At 42.8% G+C, this 13,741-nt stretch overlaps 1 protein-coding gene across 1 annotated transcript in view; it reads left to right on the forward strand.

The window, feature by feature from the left end:
• Window positions 1-13,741, forward strand: part of PDE11A (phosphodiesterase 11A) — an 830,139-nt gene that overhangs the window by 738,396 nt on the left and 78,002 nt on the right. The gene's annotated exons all lie outside the window — the stretch shown is intronic.

A 13,741-nucleotide genomic window follows, 5' to 3' on the forward strand; every position in this document is an offset into this window, starting at 1 on the left:
TTGTGTTACAGCCTTATTTCAGAATGGATTCAATTAATTATTTTCCTCAATATTCTACAAACAATTCCCCATAATGACAACATGAAAGAATGTTTGAAATCTTTGAAAACGTATTAAAAATAAATAGCTAAAAGAATCACATGTGCATAAGTATTCACATCCTTTGCCATGACACTAAAATTTAGCTCAGGTTCATCCTGTTTCCACTGATCATCCTTGAGATGTTTCTACAACTTGATTGGAGTCCACTTGTAGTAAATTCAGTTGATTGGACAGGATTTGGAAAGGCACATACCTTGCTATATAAGGCCCCACAGTTAACAGTGCATGTCAGAGCATAAACCAAGCAATGAAGTCCAAGGAATTGTCTGTAGACCTCCGAGACAGGGTTGTATCGAGAAACAGATCTGGAGATGGGTACAGATACATTTCTGCAGTATTGCAGGTCTCAATGAGCTCAGTGGCCTCCATCATCCATAAATGGAAAAAGTTTGAAACCACCAAGACTTTTCCTAGAGCGGGCTTCCAAGCCAAACTGAGCGATCAGGAAAGAAGAGCCTTAGTCAGGGAGGTGATCAAGAACCCGATGGTCACTCTGACAGAGCTCCAGCATTTCTCTGTGTAGAGGGGAGAACCTTCTAGAAGAATAACCATCTCAGCAGCACTCCACCAATCAGGCATGTATGGTAGAGTGGCCAGACGGAAGCCACTCCTCAGTAAAAGGCACATGTAGCTCACCTGGAGTCTGCCAAAAGGCACCTGAAGGACTCTCAGACCATGGCAAACAAAATTCCCTGGTCTGATGAAACAAAGATTGAATTATGTGGCCTGAATGGCAAGTGTAACATCTTGGGGAAATCAGGCACCGTTCATCACCTGGCCAATACCATCCCTACTGTGAAGCATGGTGGTGGCGGCATCATGCAGTGGGGAAATGTTTCAGCGGCAGGAACTGGAAGACTAGTCAGAATCAAAGGAATCTAGATGAATGTAGCAATGTACAGAGACATCCTTAATAAAAACCTGCTCCAGAGCGCTCTGGACCTCAGACTAGGGTGAAAGTTCATCTTCCAACAGGACAACGACCCTAAACAAACAGCCAAGATAACAAAGGAGTGGCAATGGAACTACTCTGTGAATGTCTTTGAGTGGCCCAGCTAGAGCCCAGACTTGAACCCGATTGAACATCTTTGTTGAGATCTGAAAATGGCTCTGCACTGGCACTCCCCATCCAACCTGATGGGGCTTGAGAGATCCTGCAAAGAAGAATGGGGGAAACTGCCCAAAAATAGGTGTGCCAAGCTTGTAGCATCATACTCAAAAAGACTTGAGACTGTAATTGGTGCCAAATGTGCTTCCACAAAGTATTGCGCAAAGGCTGTGAATACTTATGTAGATGGGTTTTTTTTTTTCGTTTTTTATTTTTAATAAACTTGCAAAGAGTTCAAACAAACTTCTTTCACGTTGTCATTATGGGGTATTGTTTGTAGAATTTTAAGAAAAATAATGAATTTAATCCATTTTGGAATAAGGCTGTAACATAACAAAATGTGGAAAAAATGAAGTGCTCTGAATACTTTCCGGATGCACTTTACTGTATATACAGGTGCATTTCAAAATATTTAACTATCATCAGAAAGTTATAGTAATTTAAATCAAAAAGTAAAACTCATATATTATATAGATTCATTACACACAGAGTGATATATTTCAAGCATTTTCTTTCTTTAAATTTTGATGATTATGGCTTACAGCTAGTGAAAACCCAAAATTCAGTAGCTCAGAAAATTTGAATATTGTGAAAAAGTTCAATATTGTAGACCGGTGTCACACTCTAATTAGCTATGTCAGAGAACAGTTCATAGAAGAACTGGCACATCTGCTAATGCCCAACAGATTCGCAGATTGTCACATATGAATTTGCCGATGTGAATGCGCATGCGAACTGCAAACATCCATGTGCACGCGATGCGTCACAGATTCTGGTGCCCAGTGGCCTATTTAAGGTTCAGCAGCTTTATCCACTAGTTGCTGGATCATCTTCAGATCCCCTGTATGTTCTTGAGTTCCTGTTACTATTTAATTTCCTGTTACCAACAGTGGCAGCCTGTCTATAAAGGCCGCCCCCCCCCCCCCCCCCAAAAAAAAAAAAAGATTAAAAAAAGAAAAAAAAAGATTTTAAAAAATTCAATTTTTAGCCCACTAGGGGCGCCGGACTTAGTGGTAGCTATGGGGGGGTGGGGTTTTCCACAGAGCAGAGGTGCTGACTGGCGGCCTTCTGGGGGTCACCGGGGCGCAGAGCAATGCGCCCTGACACTCCCCACTTTTGTGATGTCCTGGCTGTGATTGGTCCAGACTCCAGCCTGGACCAATCATCATTCAGGACATCCTGACCCTGCTGACGTCGTTGGGGGCGGTGCCGGTGTGTGCGTCAGTCAGAAGAAGGAAGAAGAGGACTCGAGGAAAGGAGCAGCGCGCCGTGGACATCTCACTCACCGCCCAATCTCCGTCACCTTCCTGCCGGACCGGTTCCCGTCGCCGTCAGAAGAAGGAAGAAGAGGACTCAAGGAGAGGAGCAGCGTGCCGTGGATGTCTCGCAGGCAGCCCAGGAGAGCAGGTAAGTGATTGAAGCCGCTGCAGCGCGATGCCATGACCTGTGACCTGATCTGTGACCTGACCTGTGACATGACTGTGACATGACCTGTGACATGACTGTGACATGACCTGTGACATGACTGTGACATGACCTGTGACATGACCTGTGACATGACTGTGACATGACTGTGACATGACCTGTGACATGACCTGTGACATGACTGTGACATGACCTGTGACATGGCCTGTGACATGCCTGTGCCATGACCTGTGACATGACTGTGACATGACCTATGACATGCCTGTGTCATGACCTGTGCCATGACCTGTGACATGCCTGTACCATGATCTGTGACATGCCTATACCATCACCTGTGACATGCATGTACCATGACCTGTGCCATGCCCTTACCATGATCTGTGACATGCCTGTACCATCACCTGTGCCATGCCCTTACCATGACCTGTGCCATGCCTGTACCATGACCTGTGCCATGCCTGTGTCACGACCTGTGCCATGACCTGTGACATGTCCTTACCATGACCTGTGACATGCCTGTACCATGACCTGTGCCATGCCCTTACCATGACCTGTGCCATGCCCTTACCATGACCTGTGACATGCCTGTGCCATGAACAGTGCCATGCATGTGCCATGACCTGTGACATGCCTGTACCATGACCTGTGCCATGACCTGTGACATGCCCTTACCATGACCTGTGACATGCCTATACAATCACCTGTGCCATGCCCTTACCATGACCTGTGCCATTCCCTTACCATGACCCGTGCCATGCCTGTACCATGACCTGTGCCATGCCCTTACCATGACCCGTGCCATGCCTGTGTCATGACCTGTGCCATGACCTGTGACATGCCTGTACCATGGCCTGTGCCATGACCTGTGACATGCCCTTACCATGACCTGTGACATGACTATACCATCACCTGTGACATGCATGTACCATGACCTGTGCCATGCCATTACCATGACCTGTGCCATGCCTGTGCCAAGACCTGTGCCATGCCTGTGCCATGACCTGTGCCATGCCCTTACCATGACCTGTGACATGCCTGTACCATCACCTGTGACATGCCTGTACCATCAGCTGTGCCATGCCCTTACCATGACTTGTGCCATGCCTGTGTCATGACCTGTGCCATGCCTGTGTCATGACCTGTGCCATGACCTGTGACATGCCCTTACCATGACCTGTGACATGCCTATACCATCACCTGTGACATTCATATACTATCACCTGTGCCATGCCTGTACCATGACCTGTGCCATGCCTATACCATCATTTGTGCCATGCATGTGCCATGCCTGTACCATGACCTGTGCCATGCCCTTACCATGACCTGTGCCATGCCTATACAATCTCCTGTACCATGACCTGTGACAAGCCTGTACCATCACCTGTGCCATGCCTATACCATCACCTGTGCCATGCCTATACCATCACCTGTGCCATGCCTATACCATCATCTGTGCCATGCCTGTACCATCACCTGTGCCATGCCTGTACCATGACCTCAAAGTCACGCAATTTTTTACAGCGTTTTTTGCCGCAAAGCAATACCTATTACATTTTTATTTTTGCGCCCCCCCCCCCCAAATATTTTGAGCACCAGCCGCCACTGGTTACCAACCTGGCTTGCCTTTGACCTGTCTTGCCTCCATTCCTGGCTTTGACCCTCGGCTTGCTCCTTTAACTCCGCTTCTGCCTGCTGATCTGTGTATGACCTTTGGCTTGCCCTTTTGGACTCTACCGCTGCCTGTTTACCAGTGTATGACCCCAGCTTACTCCTGACCCTGCATGCTTCCTTACCCCTTGTTGATTCCGTATATGGCTACTGGCCTGGCCCCTGACCCTGGCCCTGGACTCTCCCTTCTGCCAAGTCTCATTGGGTACATCTGAGAGACTCCTGCCCAGCATTGCATCCTGCTCATCCAGCCGCCATCCAGCAAACATCTCATTACTCAATTACTCAGCCTGTTGCAGCTGGCAACCCCTGCTGCTTTGGACATAGCACTCCCCAGCACCACTGTCAGGGGTGCCCTGCACTGAGCCGCAAAGGAAGCCCTCTTAGCACTTTGGCCTCCGACCAGGTATGTGACAACTAATTAACTCAAAACACATGTAAAGGTTTTCTGAGCCTTTAAATGGTCTATTGTTCAGTAGGTTATACAATCATTGAGAAGACTGCTGACTTGACAGTTGTCCAGGAGACATTTGATATTTGGAGTCATTGACGCCCTCCACAAGGAGGGGTAGATCACAAAAGGTCATTGCTAAAGAAGCTTGTTATTCACAGAGTGGAAAGAAAAGGTGTGGTAGATAAAGATTCACAAGCAACATGGATAACCCCAGCCTTGAGAGGATTGTGAAGCAAAGGCTATTCAAGAATTTTGGGGAGATTCACAATAAGTGGATGACAGCTGGTGTCGGTGCTTCAAGAGCCTCCACACACAGTGGAGAGGCACAGAATCCACGTTGCATGAGGTCCAGTGTGACGTTTCCCCAGTCAGTGATGATTTGGGGAGCCATGTCATCTGCTGGTGTTGGTCCACTATGTTATATCAAGTCCCAAGTCAGCGCAGCCCTCTACCAGGGAATTCTAGAGCACTGCATGTTTCCCTCTGCTGATCAGTTTTATGGAGTTGCTAATTTAATTTTCCTGCAGGACTTGGCACCTGCCACACTGCCAAAAGTACCAATACCTGGTTTAATGCTCATGGTATCACTGTGGTTGATTGGCCAGCAAACTCTTCTGACCTAAACCCATAGAGAATCTGTGGTGTATTGTAAAGAATGAAAATGAGACACCAGATCCAACAATGCAGTTGAGCTGAAGGCCACTATCAAAGCAACCTTAATACCATAACACCTCAGCAGTGCCACAGGCTGATCACCACCATGCCACAACGCATTGATGCAATAATTCATGCAAAAAGAGCCCCGACCAAGTATTGAGTGCATACTAAACTGTACATGGACATACTTTTCAGCAAGCCAAAATTTTTTGTATTAAAAATCCTTTTTTTATTGGTCTTATGTAATATTCTTTTCTAATTTTCTGAAATATGGGATTTCACTAGCTGTAAGCCATAATCATCAAAATTAAAATAAATAAATGCTTAAAATATATCACGCTGTGTGTAATAAATATATATAATATATAAGTTTCACTTTTTGAATTGAATTACTGAAATAAATTAACTTTTTTAAGATATTCAAATTCTTTTAGATTCACCTATGAACAGCAATTTTCAAGTCTTTGCACAGATTCTCAATTGGATTTAGGTCTGGACTTTGACTGGGCCATTCTAACACATAAATATGCTTTGATCAAAACCATTCCATTGTAGCTCTGACTGTATGTTTAGGGAGTTGTCCTGCTGGAAGTTGAACCTCCGCCCCAGTCTCAAGTTTTTCTCAGACTCTAACAGGTTTTCGTCTAAGATTGCCCTGTATTTGGCTTCATCCATCTTCCTATCAACTCTGACCAGCTTCCCTGTCCCTGCTGAAAAAAAAATATCCCTAAAACAAGATTCTGCCACCACCATGTTTCACGGTTGGGACAGTGTGTTCACGGTGATGTGCAGTTTTAGTTTTCTGCCACACATAGCATTTTGCTTTTAGGCCGAAAAGTAAAATTTTGGTCTCATCTGACCAGAGCACCTTCTTCCACATGTTTGCTGTGCCCCCCACATGGCTTCTCGGAAACTAAAAATGGGACTTCTTATGGCTTTCTTTCAACAATGGCTTTCTTCTTGCCACTCTTCCATAAAGGCCAGATTTGAGGAGCGCACGACTAATAGTTGTCCTGTGGATAGATTCTCCCACCTGAGCTGTGTATCTCTCCATCTCCTCCAGAGTTACCATGGGCCTCTTGGCTGACTGCTTCTCTGATTATTGCTCTCCTTGCCCGGCATGTCAGTTTAGGTGGAAGGCCATGTCTTGGTAGGTTTGCAGTTGTGCCATACGCTTTCCATTTTCAGATGTTGGATTGAACAGTGCTTTGTCAGATGTTTAAAGCTTGGAATATTTTTTTATAACCTAACCCTGCATTAAACTTCTCCACAGCTTTATCCCTGACCTGTCTGGTGTGTTCCTGGGCCTTCATTATGCTGTTTGTTCACTAAGGTCCTCAAACAAACCTCTGAGGGCTTTACAGAACAGCTGTATGTATACTGAGAGTTAATTACACACAGGTGGACTCTATTTACTAATTAGGTGACTTCTGAAGGCAATTGGTTCCACTAGATTTTAGTTAGGGGTATCAGAGTAAAGGGGACTGAATACAAATGCACCCCACACTTTTCAGATATTTGTAAAACATTTTGAAAACCATTTATCCTTCCACTTCACAATTATGTGCCACTTTGTGTTGGTCTATCACATAAAATCCCAATAAAATTCATTTATGTTTTTGGTTGTAACATGACAAAATGTGGAAAAATTCAAGGGGTATGAATACTTTTTCAAGGCACTGTATAACCTTTACCCACTCTAAAACCACATTTTAGTTAGGGATACACTTTTGATTAACTAAACAATATCATTGTTAATACTTTCACTGCTGCTGCCGTTGCAATTGCTGCCACTATAGCAGTTGGAAGTTTGGGTACATTTTTACTCCAAGCTACCAACAATCACATAGAAGTTTTTCAGGTGGTTGTAAAATGACCTGATCGCTTCTATACAATTGTATCATACACTTGTATCGGAGGTCTTAAAGAGGTTGTAAACCCAAATTTTTTTTTTTTTTCACCCTGAAAGAGAAAGACATAATGAGCTAGTATGCATCGCATACTAGCTCATTATGAAATACTTACCTTAGAACGAGCCCCCGCCGTGCCGCCCACTTACCTCTATGACGGGCGACATGTTCAGTCGCCTGTCTTCCGGGATCGCGGCATCCGGCCATCTGATTGGCCGGAGCGGCGGTGACGTCACTTCTGCGCACGCACGCGAGAGCTGACGGTCACGGCACGGGGCTCTGAAGGAACGGCACCAGCGGCCGTTCCTTCAGAGTGCATGCGCCAGTGATGTCACTGGCTGCATGTAAGGTAAATATCTCCTAAACGGTACATGTTAGGAGATATTTACAGTACCTATAGGCCTTATCATAGGCTTACCTATAGGTACAACTTGCAGAGGAGGGTTTACTTCCTCTTTAATGGGAACCTGTCACCTGCACTTTGCTGTCATATATAGGCTTTTCACCCCCCTTGTAGTAGGTATATACTGTATGAATAACAGTTAATGTGACTCAAAACTCTACATTAAAAAGTATGTATTCTTAACTCTTAAAACTTAAAAATAAACTTCTGTTGCTTACAGCCTCCTCCAAATCTCAAAATTCAATTTTTTTCCTTTTGCTGCTGTTATCTGACTTCCAGTTAGATGTCTAAATTCATTCTCCACGGTCCCACTATATGCAGGAGAGTAGTTGCCCTCTCTTGCTTAGTCCTAAAATGGACTAAGGACTATAGTCTTCAGGATTTGTATTGTGCATAGAGCAGTACACATGACTGCAATTAATGTGTACTGCTTGTTCCAAACAAACAGATTTGAGGGGCAAAAGAGTTCAGGAGCTCCCGGAGGACATTACAAGGTTGAGAAAAACACAGTAGGAAATTATTTCATAACAAATAGATTACAGGGCCAATTACATGGACACTTAACAATATTCCTATTCTCCCCAAACAATATTCTTATTCTCCCCAAAAAATCCAAACACATTCACTAACCACCTCCCATCCACTGTATAGTAAAATGACAGCGGACGGGATCTCCTCTCATTCTGGGATGATGTCATATAATGTCGCCCCAGTGTCACCGCTCTCACGCACCTTTGGGGTCACACAGAGTGGCGATCGCAGGCGTGCCAGGTCTCTAGGATCTTGGTAAAGAGCCTATGACACGGCTCTTTACCCATGTGATCAGCTGTGTCAAATCACAGCAGATCAAATGTAAACGCGGCAGTGTCGTTTTTCGGATCCCCTCACCTCAAACTGACAGAGTTTGAGGAAAGGAGAACCGATCAGTGGCATCTCTTCACAGGGGAGATTGTACAGGTAATTAGGGCACTGATCCTCAGTGCCCTGATTACAGTGCAGCCCCAACAGTGTCCAGCAAGTGATGCCAGTTTGTGCCCATCAGTGACACCACCCAGTGCTGCCTTTCAGTGCCTGCTCATCAGTGCCGCCCATCAGTGCCACCTCATCAGCGCAAATCAGTGAAGGGGAAAAATTACTTATTTACAAACGTTTCTGACAGAAACTAAGAAAAACTTTTTTTTTTAAATATTTGGTCTTTTTTTTTTTTTTTGGGCAAAACATAAAAAACTCAGTGGTGAATAAATACCACGAAAAGAAAGCTATTTTTGTGTGAAAAAATTATAAAAAAGTAATTTGGGTACAGCATTGCATGACCGCGTAATTGTCATTCAAAGTGTGACAGCGCTGAAAGCTGAAAATTGGCCTGGGCAGGAAGGGAGTGAAAGTTCCCAGTATTGAATCAGTTAATGCCCCTTTAATCTATTTGTTATGAAATAATTTCCTAAAAAGAGGTTAGGAATAATCCAAGGAAGAAAGGGTTAGGATCATTCCACCTAGTCAGTGTTAGTTAAAGTAGAATTCCAGCTGAAACGTATCTTAAAAAGTCCCCCTCCCTCCTCTTAACACCTATACTGACTAACCTGTGCAAAAAAAGATGCATATACATACTTACCTTTTTTCTTTTTTTTTTTTTTTTTTTTTTCTTTTTTTTTTTTCAAATTCTTTATTTTGGTTTTGCATAGAAAACAAATACAAATACAGAATACCAAGTGCGTAAGCAAATAGGTAAACAAACAAAATATGACATATCGGTCGAGATGGTCACTAGCAAGTTTAAAAGACATAGTCCCATAGGGAAGGTTGAACCATCAAAACCATAGGGTTATAAGCTCCTTATTTTTGCAATATCATGACCGAGGATCGTGTGTCCTGGAAGTCAGCAAAGTGTAGTGCAAGTAGGGATGGCCCATAACACTGTCCTATGACGGCCAGTTAGGACAACGTACACGTTCCGGGGTCATGCATTCCATGGTATTTTCTCTATATCAGGGGGAGGTTGCCAAGAAACAAGGACTGGGAAATAAGGGGGGATCAGGAAGGGGCCAGAGGAATACTTACCTTTTTTCAACGGATAGGCCATGGAAGCCTATGGGTGATGTCACTGCTTCAGGCTTTACCAGCAATTGTTGGAGCACTTTCTCCACTCCCCTGCAGCTTCAGGGGATCAGGTGACCAGACAGGAGAGGGCTAAATAAAGGTACAGTGCCTTGAAAAAGTATTCATACCCCTTGAAATTTTCCACATTTTGTCATGTTACAACTAAAAACGAAAATGTATTTTATTGGGATTTTATGTGAAAAACCAACACAAAGTGGCACATAATTGTAAAGTAGAAAGAAAATGATAAATGGATTTCAAATATTTTTACAAATATCTGAAAAGTTTGGGGTGCATTTGTATTCAGTCCCCTTTACTCTGATACCCCTAACTAAAATCTAGTGGAACCAATTGCCTTCAGAAGTCCCCTAATTCGTAAATAGAGTTCACCTGTGTGTAAATAATTCTCAGTATAATTACAGCCATTCTGTGAAGCTCTCAAAGGTTTGTTAGAGAACGTTAGTAAATAACAGCATAATGAAGGCAAGGGAATACGCCAGACAGGTCAGGGATAAAGTTGTGGAGAAGTATAAAACAGGGTTAGGATATAAACAAATATCCCAAGCTTTTAACATCTCATGGAGCACTGTTCAATCCATCATTCGAAAATGGAAAGAGTATGGCACAACTGCAAACCTACCAAGAAATGGCCGTCCACCTAAAATGACAGGCCGGGCAAGGAGAACATTAATCAGAGAAGCAGCCAAGGGGCCCATGGAAACTCTGGAGGAGCTGCAGAGATCCACAGCTTAGGTGGGAGAATCTGTCCACAGGACAATTATTAGTTTTGCACTTCACAAATCTGGCATTTATGGAAGAGTGGCAAGAAGAAAGCCATTGTTGAAAGAAAGCCATAAGAAGTCCCATTTGCAGTTTGCGAGAAGCCATGTGGGGGGACACAGTAAACATGTGGAAGAAGGTGCTCTAGTCAGATGAACATTTTGGCATAAAAACAAAATGCTATGTGTGGAGGAAAATTACCACTGCACATCACCCTGAACACACCATCCCCATCGTGAAACATGGTGGTGGCAGCATTATGTTTTGGGGATGCTTTTCTTCAGCAGCGTCAGGGAAGCTGGCCAGAGCTGATAGGAAGATGGATGGAGCCAAATACAGGGCAATCTTAGAAGAAAACCTGTTGGAGTCTGAAAAAGACTTGAGACTGGGGTGGGGGTTCACCTTCCAGCAGGACAACAACCCTAAACATACAGCCAGAGCTACAATGGAATGGTTTTGATCAAAGCATATTCATGTGTTAGATTGGCCCAGTCAAAGTCTACACCTAAATTCAATTTAAAATCTGTGGCAAGACTTTAAAATTGCTGTTCACAGACGCTCTCCATCCAGTCTGACAGAGCTTGAGTTATTTTGCAAAGAAGAATGGGCAAACATGTAACTCTCTAGATGTGCAAAGCTGGTAGACATACCCAAAAAGACTTGCTTCTCTAATTTCAGTGAAAGGTGGTTCTACAAAGTATTGACCAAGGAGGGATCAGGGGGGCAGAATACAAATGCACACCACACTTTTTCAGATATTTATTTGTAAAAATGTTGAAAACTATCATTTTGTTTTCACTTCACAATTATGTGCCACTTTTTGTGGGTCTATCACGTAAAATCCCAATAAAAAAAATGTATGTTTTTGGTTGTAACATGAAAAATGTGGAAAATCTAGGGGTATGAATACTTTTTCAAGGCACTGTAAGTATATGCATCATTTTTTACACAGGTTAGGAAACATAGATTTTAGAAGTGGGAGCATGTTTTTAAGGATAGTTAGGTTTTAAGGGAAAAAGGTGTTTTACCTTAACCGCTTTACGACCGCCCGGCGCAGGTATACTGCGGCAGGCAGCCGCTCCCAAGCAAATCGCTGTACATGTACAGCGCCCGCTCTCGGGAGGCTTGATCACCCATAATGTTAACCCCTTCCCTGCCAGTGTCATTATTACAGTAACAGTGCATATTTTTAGCACTGATTACTGTAGTAATGTCGCTGGTCCCCTCAAAAGTGTCAAAGATATCAGGGGTCCGATCTGTCCACCGCAATGTCACAGTCCTGCAAAAAATCGCAGATTGCTGCCATTACTAGTAAAAAAATAACCAATAAAAATTACATAAATCTTTCCCGTAGTTAGTAGACGCGATAACTTTTGCGCAAATCAATCAAAATACGCTTATTGCAATTCTTTTTACCAAAAATATGTAGCAGAAAACAAATTAGCCTAAAATGTTAAAAAAATTAGATTTTTTTTGTTGAGAATGTCATATAGCAGAAGGTGAAATATATTGTTTTTTTTTTTTTTTCAAAATTGTCACTCTTTTATTGATTATAGCGCAAAAAATAAAATTTGCACAGGTGATCAAATACCACCAAAAGAAAGCTCTATTTGTGGGAAAAAAAAGGATATACATTTTATTTGGGTACAGCGTTGCACGACCGTGCAATTGTCCGTTAAAATAACGCAGTGCCGAATTGCAAAATAGGATCAGGAAGGGGGCAAATCCTTCCGGTCTTAAAGTGGTTAATGTATTCTATGCATTAAGGTAAAACCTTCTTCAAGCAACTACCCTCCCATTCCCCCCTAAACACTTACAGTACCTGAGCCTAAACTCGATCCAGTGATGTGCACAAGAGCTGAGACTCTCTCGGCTCTCTCTCTCCTTATTGGCTCAGACACAACAGCAGGAGCCATTGACTCCTGCTGCTTTTAATGACATCCAGTGGGGAGGTAGTGGGGGGCAGGACTTAGCCGCACTCTCTGTATCTTATAGATGCAATTGTTTTACAAGTCATGTGTCCACAGATAGCAGCCATCTTGGCCATGACGTATCCAATTTAGGGTGTGCCCCTATCCTCAATTGATCAATTACATTTGGAAGGATTGGGAAACAGAGATTTCGGGCACAGGAGTTTTGTTAAAAAGATTTCTTTTATTCAACACAGAACTAAATATTTTAAAATCATAGAAAAATACAGGCAAATAATTGTGTATTAAGGACACAGTGAGACCACACAACAATGGTCTATGTTGTACAATATCTCAGTGCATAGAACTTATAAAAGTCGGTTTACATACAGTTCAAAGTACAAGATCATTAGTAGTCATATAATCCTTGGAAACGTATTGCTTGTTATCAGAAGAACCGCCGACGGACACCCAAGCAGTATGGTGCCGGTCAGCAGGGTCGACTGAAAATATAAGTTAACATTCACCATGTAATATATGACCTTTGCTCGACATGTTTCGCTTTCTTAGACAAAAAAGCTTCATCTGGAGCATATCATTTCTTTTGTCTGTGTGAGAAATAACAGTATTTAGATAGATTACATATATGTGTTACCTTATTTTCAGTATGTTATAATTACAATTGCATATCATTTATCTTTCCTTTTAATTACATATAATCGTCTTACACATCTCAGATAAGTCCTTCTATTTTTGCAATATCAACACAATATAACATTGGGTCTTAAGTTGCATTCAGACACTAGAGGAGTTTAGGGGAAAGAACGGAGGTTGCCAATAGTGAGTATATGTGGGGATCCATGCTGTAATTATAGTATAAGCATATATATCCTATTTATATACCTGGTAAATGGACAGAAAGATGTATACATACCTGTACATATAGTAATCAGGCACATATCTCAATTTTCATAGAGAATTCTTTAACGAGGAGGACTGTGCGTTTTGGGAAACTCAAAAAGGCAATGTATAGTGACATAGTAGTGAGGGTAGTCACTCCATGTCTCATATCTGGGTGGATGAGAGCAGAAAAACAATGTTTCTCAGAGTAGTAAGCGTTTTAATTCTATGATATCACTTTAAGGGAAAGCCCATAGGAATGCCAAACCATAAGCTCAAGTGTTCTAAAGTGGTAAAATCTGTATGCCTCATGCTTGTTATAAGAGT

Source organism: Pelophylax lessonae, assembly GCF_965119305.1.
Source record: "Pelophylax lessonae genome assembly, chromosome: 6".
NCBI lineage: Eukaryota > Metazoa > Chordata > Amphibia > Anura > Ranidae > Pelophylax > Pelophylax lessonae.